Source organism: Ammodytes marinus (assembly GCF_949987685.1).
Source record: "Ammodytes marinus genome assembly, chromosome: 6".
NCBI lineage: Eukaryota > Metazoa > Chordata > Actinopteri > Uranoscopiformes > Ammodytidae > Ammodytes > Ammodytes marinus.
In genome coordinates this window covers 25,838,208-25,847,508 of record NC_137235.1, presented here as the reverse complement: position 1 = coordinate 25,847,508, position 9,301 = coordinate 25,838,208, and positions in this window count along the sequence as shown.

Below are 9,301 nucleotides of genomic sequence, written 5' to 3'. Positions count from 1 at the left end.
ATCAAAATATAAACACAAGCATACCCATGACAGTGAGTGATTGTCTACTCCTGCTTTAGATAGCATTCAGACCTCTTCAGTTTTATTTTTCACAATGCATTTAACAATTTGAATGACCTCTTTGTTTTGCATCTTAAGTGTAATCCTAACATGTTTATTAAATATCAGCTCAGGTAAGATGACTATACACAAAACACAATTTTAATGATTTTTTTTTTAGTATCCTTTTTAAAGAACTGACAATGTATCATGAGGGAGGACTGAACCTATACTCTTAGTTATTGTTGATTTAATACTGCTCTGTCAGCATGCAGTTTAAAAACTCCAAAAACATCCCACTGTCAAGGTTTGCATCAGCAATATTGCTGTATCTTAATTGACCACTTGGTGGCCTTTCACCTAACTGTGTGTTGCAAAGTAAGGACCATAAATTACATTTCAAGAAGATATTATTAGTCCTCCTTAATCTGGCTGCTAACGCATTAATAACACAGTATATGAAATATATTGTATTTAAAGGAAAACCATTCCATTTAAGTAACATATCATCTCTATAAGTGTCTGTAGACACTGTTATAGTTGATCTGTGAGCCAGAGCACGCAAATGTGCGTGTGCATTACATATCTCATGTTTAGGATTAAGCGTATGTGTTGCATCTGTAGTTAGAGTGGGAGCTGAAGCAGCACTGCGCAGGTGGTACAACTGATAACATTTTAATCTTATTTTCAAGGTGAGGTAAAAGCTAGCAGAGAATAAACTCTATATCTCGCTCGGTGTGTGCGTGTGTGTGTGTGTGTGTGCGAGAGAGGGACATTTTGGATTAAAGCAGGGCTTCTGTTCTAGATGCTATCTTCTCGTTTTGATGTTTGAACCCAATAACAAGAGGAGTTATCTATGAAGAGCATATTTGTGAAATACCTACTTAGCTGATTCTGCAGAAAGCATTATACATTATTATAGACAGTGGTGGTTGTGCGAGGGGATTGGGTAACCAGCATGCTGTTTTATCAGTTGAGTGTGTGGGAGTGCACAGCTTATACAAACATATTCAAGGATGGAAGCCAGTGCACATCTTGTGTCTCTGTTTCAAATTGATGCTCTCTTTTTTAATATATATTCAAATTCACATATATAATATTAAGTAGAAAGAAAAATGAAATGCCCATCCACACCGCCATTCTCCCAAAGAGTTAAGACTTTACTTCAAATTAAAATGGCTCTTTCTCAATCATTTTGTATAGTCCCTAAATGAACTGAATAGTTGTGCCGGTTAAGAGCCTGCAGTGTATAAATACCCAATCAGGACTTGTTGCGCCTTTGCCTTCAGATCTCCCACTGTTTTTTTTAATATGTTTAAAATTGTAACATGTGGAGCCTAGCACAGTGCTGTGGTCTTTAGTCACTGCCTTTCATTACAGAGGCTGTTATTAAAGGCCTACTTCACCGGTTTGAATATGAAGGTGTATTGAATTCTGAGATCCTATGTAGTATAAATGTGCAAAAAAAATTGAAATTGGTTCATCCTAGCCTGAGAAAAGGCCGAAAGAGTGTTTTTTTTAACCCTATATTAATCTTACTGTGACATCACAGTAAGATAAATATAGGGTTAAAAAAAAACCTTACTTTGTAAATATTACTGTGATTTCTCCTACTGTGACATCACAGTAATATTTACAAAGTAATTTTTTTTTTAACCCTATATTTATCTTACTGTGATGTCACAGTAAGATTAATATAGGGTTAAAAAAAACACTCTTTCTGCCTTTTCTCAGGCTAAAATGAACTGATTTTTTTTTTTTTGCACATTTATACTACATAGGATCTCAGAATTCAATACACCTTCATATTCAAACCGGTGAAGTAGGCCTTTAAGTCTCCCTGGGCTGGGTGAGGCAGAGGAACATGAGAAAAAGGGGCATAGGAGACATAGAAGCAGACAGAAGGGTTTAAAGGATAGTGCCTCTTAGAATAAAAAGAGGAATAATACAGTTTCTTGGCCATCCCCATCTCACAATTCTTGCTATGACATGGGATCGTCACCCCTCCTCTATCCCCCTGCCTGGTACATTTACGGGGCAATCAATAGTATTAGCGCTGCCTGACTGGTCTTGCAAAATAATGTCTCCTCCTACTTGAATTGATAGCTAATACTATAGAAGAAACTTCTTCCTTTTCTCTTCTGTGTCAAATCACTCCAATATTAAATGTGGTGCTTAACAGGCCATGGGAGTGCACTGTGGCAGATTTATGCCAAGTGTTGCAAAGGCTGGGGTGCCTTATGCATAACACCTTCATATTTCATAAGAGCAGCTCGGGCGGAAGAAATTGAACTTAACGTGTTCCTCATTTTAACTTGTATTCACATTTGTTGTAAGTCCACTGAATCCGCTAGGAGAGGAGCTTTAAGTCCTTGAGCTTCACACATTTCTATTGAGTATATGAACAAAAACAAGTGTTGCCATGAATTTAACATTGCTTTCCTTGTTTTCTCACAAGACAGTTGCTGCATACATAAACGTTTTGGGAATTCCCTCACATACCATTGCAAAACGTATTTTTCTTACATTGAGTTCTTTGTATTCATCCTTAGTTAACTGGGACATTCATTTCTTATCAATATCCAGTGCTAATACGTGGGATCCTTTAGAAATCTTTTGTATAGACAGTATGGTTCTTTGAATGAGAATTAGATCAGGTCAACTGCACCATTCCTTTTAGCTAGAGTTCCTTAGTTTTCTTTCATTGGTTTTTCTAGAGGAAACACATTATTGAAACATGTAAATCCATTAAGGAGAACTCCTGTTGGTGAGATAATAAAAAAAAGCACTGAATACACCCCGTTTACACAAGCCCTTCTCTTCTGCAGTCAGTTAACAGGATTGAGAGCAGCCATTTGACATCAGGAGTTATTTATAAAAATGGAATGCATTTCTATTTGGCTCACTCTCTGCATGTGTGAGTGTGTGTGTGTGTGTGTGTGTGAGTGTGTGTGTGTGTGTGTGTGTGTGTGTGTGTGTGTGTGTGTGTGTGTGTGTGTGTGTGTGTGTGTGTGTGTGTGTGTGTGTGTGTAATAATAGCTGTGCTGGACACTTTCCCGTGCCAGAATCACAGTTTGACGCTTGTTTGTCCTTCAAGTCTGGCAGAAGCTTCTGAAAGCAGATAACCTGTCTCGCTGTGCGGGTAAGTGCACCTAACAGTGGACACACTGATGTATAACAGAAACATCGACTTTCATAGCAAAAAGCGTTAAAGCCTAAAAATCTGCCCTGTTCCGCTCATGTAATGATTAAGAATGTTTTGTGCCAGTAATTGTTCTAAGTGAGTTACGTGTCTGCTTTATTTTGCCCTTTTGGCATTGACCAGAGCAGCACAGAGTTCAGGAAGGATCCTTGTTAACAAGGCCTTTGAAATGAATGCGAAGGCCTGCAGTGTTTTTGTCTTCTTTCGGTGGTAATTTGATTTCATCTTGTCCTTGAATATGTTCTGCGATGTAATGAAGTAAAATTCATACTTAGGGGAAGTGCATGAGTAATCAGACCTTACAGTATTGGGTTCATAGACAGTTTTAACGTGGTAGGTATAGGCCCTGGAAGAAGAAACACAGAAACAGTCCTATCCCCTTTGTGCATTTCGCTGTCATGTACACGGCCGACTATTTACTGTACATGTGGCAGTTTAAATTATTTGTCCACACATCCTGAAACTAAACAGAATTCCTATGCCTGAAAACCAACAAAGCGTTTTAATGAAACAAGACAACCTTAATTAGTAATTTATAAAGCATATAAAGGTTTTATTGCTGTCTACACATCCAAATATGTCTTATTCCACTGTGCCATAGAGCTCTATTGTTGACTATTGTGAGATGTACCTTCTTTACGTGGGCACCGCTGTTCACTTTGACACAATTCTACCTTCCCCCTCCTGCAAGTACAAATACTACAAATAGTTTCCAACAAATGTGCGTTGTGCTAACTGTTTTAGTAATCTTTAATGAACTCTCCAATGCCAGCTGTTTAAGGGAAATAACTGGTCAGTTTAAAGAAAAATTAAACTATACAGTATATTTCACCTTCACCTTTCTGAAAACCTGTGTTCCAAATCCCCAGTCAGATTTCCCCCTCCCTATGATGTCACAAGGGGGGAAGCCACGCCCTACTCATTACAAACCTAACTAAGCACTACCTCCACCTGTGATAAGCACAGCCCCAAATACCCCTGAATCTAACTGCTGGTTAGAGTCATGAAAACAGTTGGTAGTAGAAACACACCAGAATCACTGACTCCACCTTTAACTCATCAATCCGCTTGGAGTTTGGGCATTAACTACTTTTGCTCCTTTTGGAACTAGTTCATGTTGATTTGTCACTTCTTATCGGCATTCAACCCAATTGGCTGTGTCAGCGCCCTTCTAGTTGTGAGTGTGTTCCTTCATTCCTTCAAAGTCCCGTTTCATGTTGGGATCTCTTCATGTTTCCCACCCTTCATATTTAATCAAGTGATCTTTCTTGATTTTTCTCCCTTTGACTTCATTTGTGTGCCTCTCCTCCCTCGTTTCATACAATCCGTTAACTCACATCTTTGCCCCCCCCACTCCTCCCCCCCATCTCACACACACACACACACACAGACACAGCCACAGACACAGACACAGACACAAACACACACACACACACACACACACACAAACACACAAACACACACAATGACTTAACGGATTTAGTGTGATTAAGTTGTGACATGCAAGTGCACACTTTTCCCATGTTGCAACATTTTCAGCCAAGCATAGAATTGCTCGTGTTAAAGCAGGTGGCATCAGCATTACGAGAATTCAGAACATTGGGAAGTGCCATTCCGACTTGTCATTTTCCCTCGTTTAGCTGTAGGCACACATACCCACCCACACTCCCACAAGACAGTGGCTCCTGTCGCCGCTGTCATCTGCCGGCGGTTATATTATTCTGTTTAACTACTTTCTCCAGTCTCCTTGTCAAGAAGCTGAACATGCCACTTGAGTGTCTGCATTTACACAGCACCTAGTGATTTTTAAATATATTTACACTGGTGGAGAGCTGACGTTTTTCTTGCCTTTTTTTTCTCTCCCTTGTCTGTGGAGTAATTGAGTGTGTATGTGTGTGCGCATACCATATCTATATTCTCAAATCGCCTGAGTTTTTATTTAACCCTTCAACGGGCCCAACAAGAAACATTTGGTTTTGTTGTTATATTTCTTACTTTCTTTTGGCCAACAACAACACACATCTTTCAACGCTCATACAAAATTGGTAGACCATTTTTAGAACAAGAGTGAGACTCCACAGCCATGCTAGTGGAACTGTTGGACTGCGTGTTGCAAATGTCATCATGGCAATGCATCCAATAATTGTTGAGACATTTCATTCAACACCACTAATATCTACCTCAGGCTGGCACCATAGAGAAGGTAAGAGCATCACCAAAGTGAATAAGATTCATGTCTGTACGAAATGTATTGGCAATCCATCAACATGATATGTTGAAAGTCACAGATTTAGTATCCGCTGACATCATTCCATTCAACAGCCCTCTGAAACTAAACTAAATCAAATATATCATACTCCCAGACATAGTTTAATATTCTCCCAAAATGATATAATAATTGAGCATCATTGAAATGAGTAAAACCCAGCACTCTTTGTGGTAAAGATGAAAGAGAGATGCAACATCATCAGATCTTAATCAGTGAAAATGAAGGATTTTTAGCAGTGGGCCACATCCACTGGTTATTTTTATTGGTTTTTCAGCAAATCTTGTCTTCCTATCGGACTCACGCGCACACACGGCGCCACAAATCAAAAGCAGACTGACATTAGAGGTTCAATCAGCCGCGAGATTGCAGCCCAATTCCCCAAACTGCCATTTGAAAATGTCGTCAGCGCCCCTTGAAGGAAATATACCAGCTTGCGCTTCTGAACAATCATTAGTTTTTGAAGAGAGCCGGGACGGAGGTCATTAAAAGTTTATAGCACTGAATCTAAACATGATAAGCATGGCCTTTGACTGTGTGGCCTGAGAGAGAGAGAAAGAGGAGAGGAGAAAAGGAGAAGAGAAAAGAAAAGACTGGCAGAGTGCAGGAGCCACCTTCAAAGAGCATCACTCACTCACTCACTCACTCACTCACATTCCGATTAGGTGTTCATTAAAACACACTCAAATTGGTATTGCCAAGTGCCCTGTGATGCACTTGCAACAACACATCATCACCTGATTATTCCTCCAGATTTCCTTCAAGTTAACAGGGAGGCAGTGGCGAAGTAGGTAGGGAGATCGCCTCTGGAGTGCAGGGTCTGAGGTTCGATCCCCCGTCTCCCTGCCACATGTCGAAGTGTCCCTGAGCAAGACACTGAACCCCAAATTGCTCCCGATGGTTCAGAGAGCGCCTTGCATGGCAGCTTCTACCATCGGTGTATGAATGGGTGAATGTGGTAAGATATGTAAAGCGCTTTGGGGCTAAGAAAAACGGCTAGAAAGCGCTATATAAGTCAAGTCCATTTACCATTTAACAACTTCTGTGTACCAAAATAGGCTCTTGAAATCCTATTATGCCTCAAGTCTGTGCTTTAAAGCCTCTTGGTGTAAACATGCGCTGTCATTAGCCAGCATCAAACCAATACTGATTTCTACCCTATTTGTAAAATGACTGCATTCAGTAGGGGTCAGTGTTGCTCCATTGAAATGTGTGAGACCACCAGCAGGCTGCGTGTTGATTGAGCTGTGTGTTTGTTTGTGTGTGTGTGTGTGTGTGTGTGTGTGTGTGTGTGTGTGTGTGTGTTTGTATGTGTGTGTGTGTGTGTCTGTGCACGAGTGTCATTCAAAGAAAACCTTGTCACATAGATTGACATGACACCACACACACATGAACAAAAACACACTAATCTTGTCTAGTCTCTGATTTCTGCAACTAGAGCAGATGACAATTAGCCTACTCTGACTTCCACCTCTTGGTCTGTTCCAACTTCCAACTCTCTCTCTCGCTCTCTCTCTCTTTCTCTCTCCACACACACACACACACACACACACACACACACACACACACACACACACACACACACACACACACACACACACACACACACACACACACGCAGATAGGTTTTTCTTGTTTGCAATGGAATAGAGCAGTTGGAATGAAAACGGTCAACCTCCCCTAGTGCTTTTCTTTATGTGGAATAAGTGTGGTCAATTTGACGATCATTTAGACACACTGTTTTCTCTCTCTCAGTGTCTGTGTGTGTGTGTGTGTGTGCACAAATGGCTATTTGTGGGAGACAGGAGTAGGATCCAGCACGGTGGGTGCACATGTCCGTATGTCTGTTATCAGTGTCGGCCAGGATGATTTAGACTGCTTTAGCTGTGTAATGTTTGTCTACTGTCGGGCTAAAGGTACTCTCTCCCCCTCTCTGTTGCCCCTTTCCCACCGACGCAAAATCGGAGCTAGTTCGGAGCTAGAGCCCATTAGAGCCAGTGTTTTGGTACCCACCACCAGGGAGCCGGCTCCGGGCTGGAAAAACTTCTAGTTTCGGTATGGAAACTAGAACTGCCTACGTCAGGGGCTGGGTTATCCTGACCAACCAGACCAACTAAAACCTCTTGCCCGCCATATTTAAAAACACTGCTACTACGAGACGTAAACATAGGCCTAACATAATTACCGAACGTAGCGATCAAATCGACCGGCAAAAATACGCTGTATGGGTCGTGTTTGGTTAACAAAGCAAAGCAAGAGGCAACACATGTAAAAATAAAACGTATCCGCCGCTGTTTCTGTGCTTAAATCTAGCGCCAGCTTTAGCTTAAGCATTAGCAAGGGCGATGAACACGGACGTTTACAGTGACGTCATGACGGTGCTCTCTTTCCAGCTCTGGTCAGTGGGAAACGAAGCGGTCCACACCCATGGACATATAAAGAAATGGACACCGTATTGAAAAATGGCGCCCATTCATTCCTATGAAAGCTTCTCAGGCGCAGAGAAGCAACAAGGAAGCTGCCATATTGCTTTCATGTAAGCCCTGGCACGCCCAAGTGTATGACGTGCCGCTCCCTCCTCCTCCCTCGAAAACAAACTGAAAGCCGTTAAAAGCCGTTGGGCTAATAAAACGCTTTATGTGGCGTTTTGAAATGAAAAAACTTCAGTTTTAATAGTATATGGTCTCAAGATAAGTTTGAGCCTATGATTGATATCCAGAAAATGTTTGCGGCGACACAATCTTGTTCGCCGCTTGTATTGGTGTGGACGGGGAAATCTGCCTTACGGCTACCATGAAAATAAGCTCCCATTCACAGCATGCAGTACCAATGGGTTGGCCACTAGTCCATGCTGGCTGCTCGGAGAAGGCAGCATCCTGGGGGCCTGTCCACACCTTGTGCCAGGGTGAAACCAGTGGTGAACTGGCCCCAGCACCAGCCCGGAGCTGGCACTTGGTTCCAGTTGGTGGGCAAGGGGTATCTCTCTTTGCCTCTCTCTCTCTCTCTCTCTCTCTCTCTCTCTCTCTCTCTCTCTCTCTCTCTCTCTCTCTCTCTTTCCCTCTTACCAAAGCCTATTAGATGCTGCTGAAGCCAAGAAGGACACAATCCAAGCCTAAGCCTCATGCCACTATCTGGACAAACTATTGACGGTCTTGGAGCCAGCAGACACAGGTCTGTCTCTCAATGTACTGAGGCAGTGCGATAGAGAGAGGGAGACAGTGGCAGGAGATGGAGAAAGAGAGAGAGAGATCGGATTAGCTGAGTCCCAGTTATTCCATTACCTCTCTCAGCCACATAGCCTATACATGAGTGACTGTGTCTAGACGTGCACGCACGCACACACACACACACACACACACACACACACACACACACACACACACACACACACACACACACACACACACAAACCCTATTCTGTGTTTGGACAGATTTTCCTTGCTGAACAAACGAGAAAAAGAATAAAAGATAAAGAGATGAGGAGGGAAAAAAGTGAAATGGTGAGAAAATTGATTGAGCAGTCACTCCTTTAATTGCATTCTGGAGGCGCCGTGAGTTCTGTGAGTTCTGTGAGCGCTGGAATTAAAAGTATCCGGGATGTCCTCTGACGATTCTGTCTTTTTGAGTTGCTTAGCAGCATAATATTTAATAAGCCCAGAGTAAACACTGGGAGGAATTGCTCAATAAATAATTGAAGGGGAATTTATAAATAATTTCCCCTCTTAATCTACTCCAGTGCTCTGCTTGCCAGGTCCCCGAAGTGATGCACATCCCCGTGGACAGCGGGCGGTTCT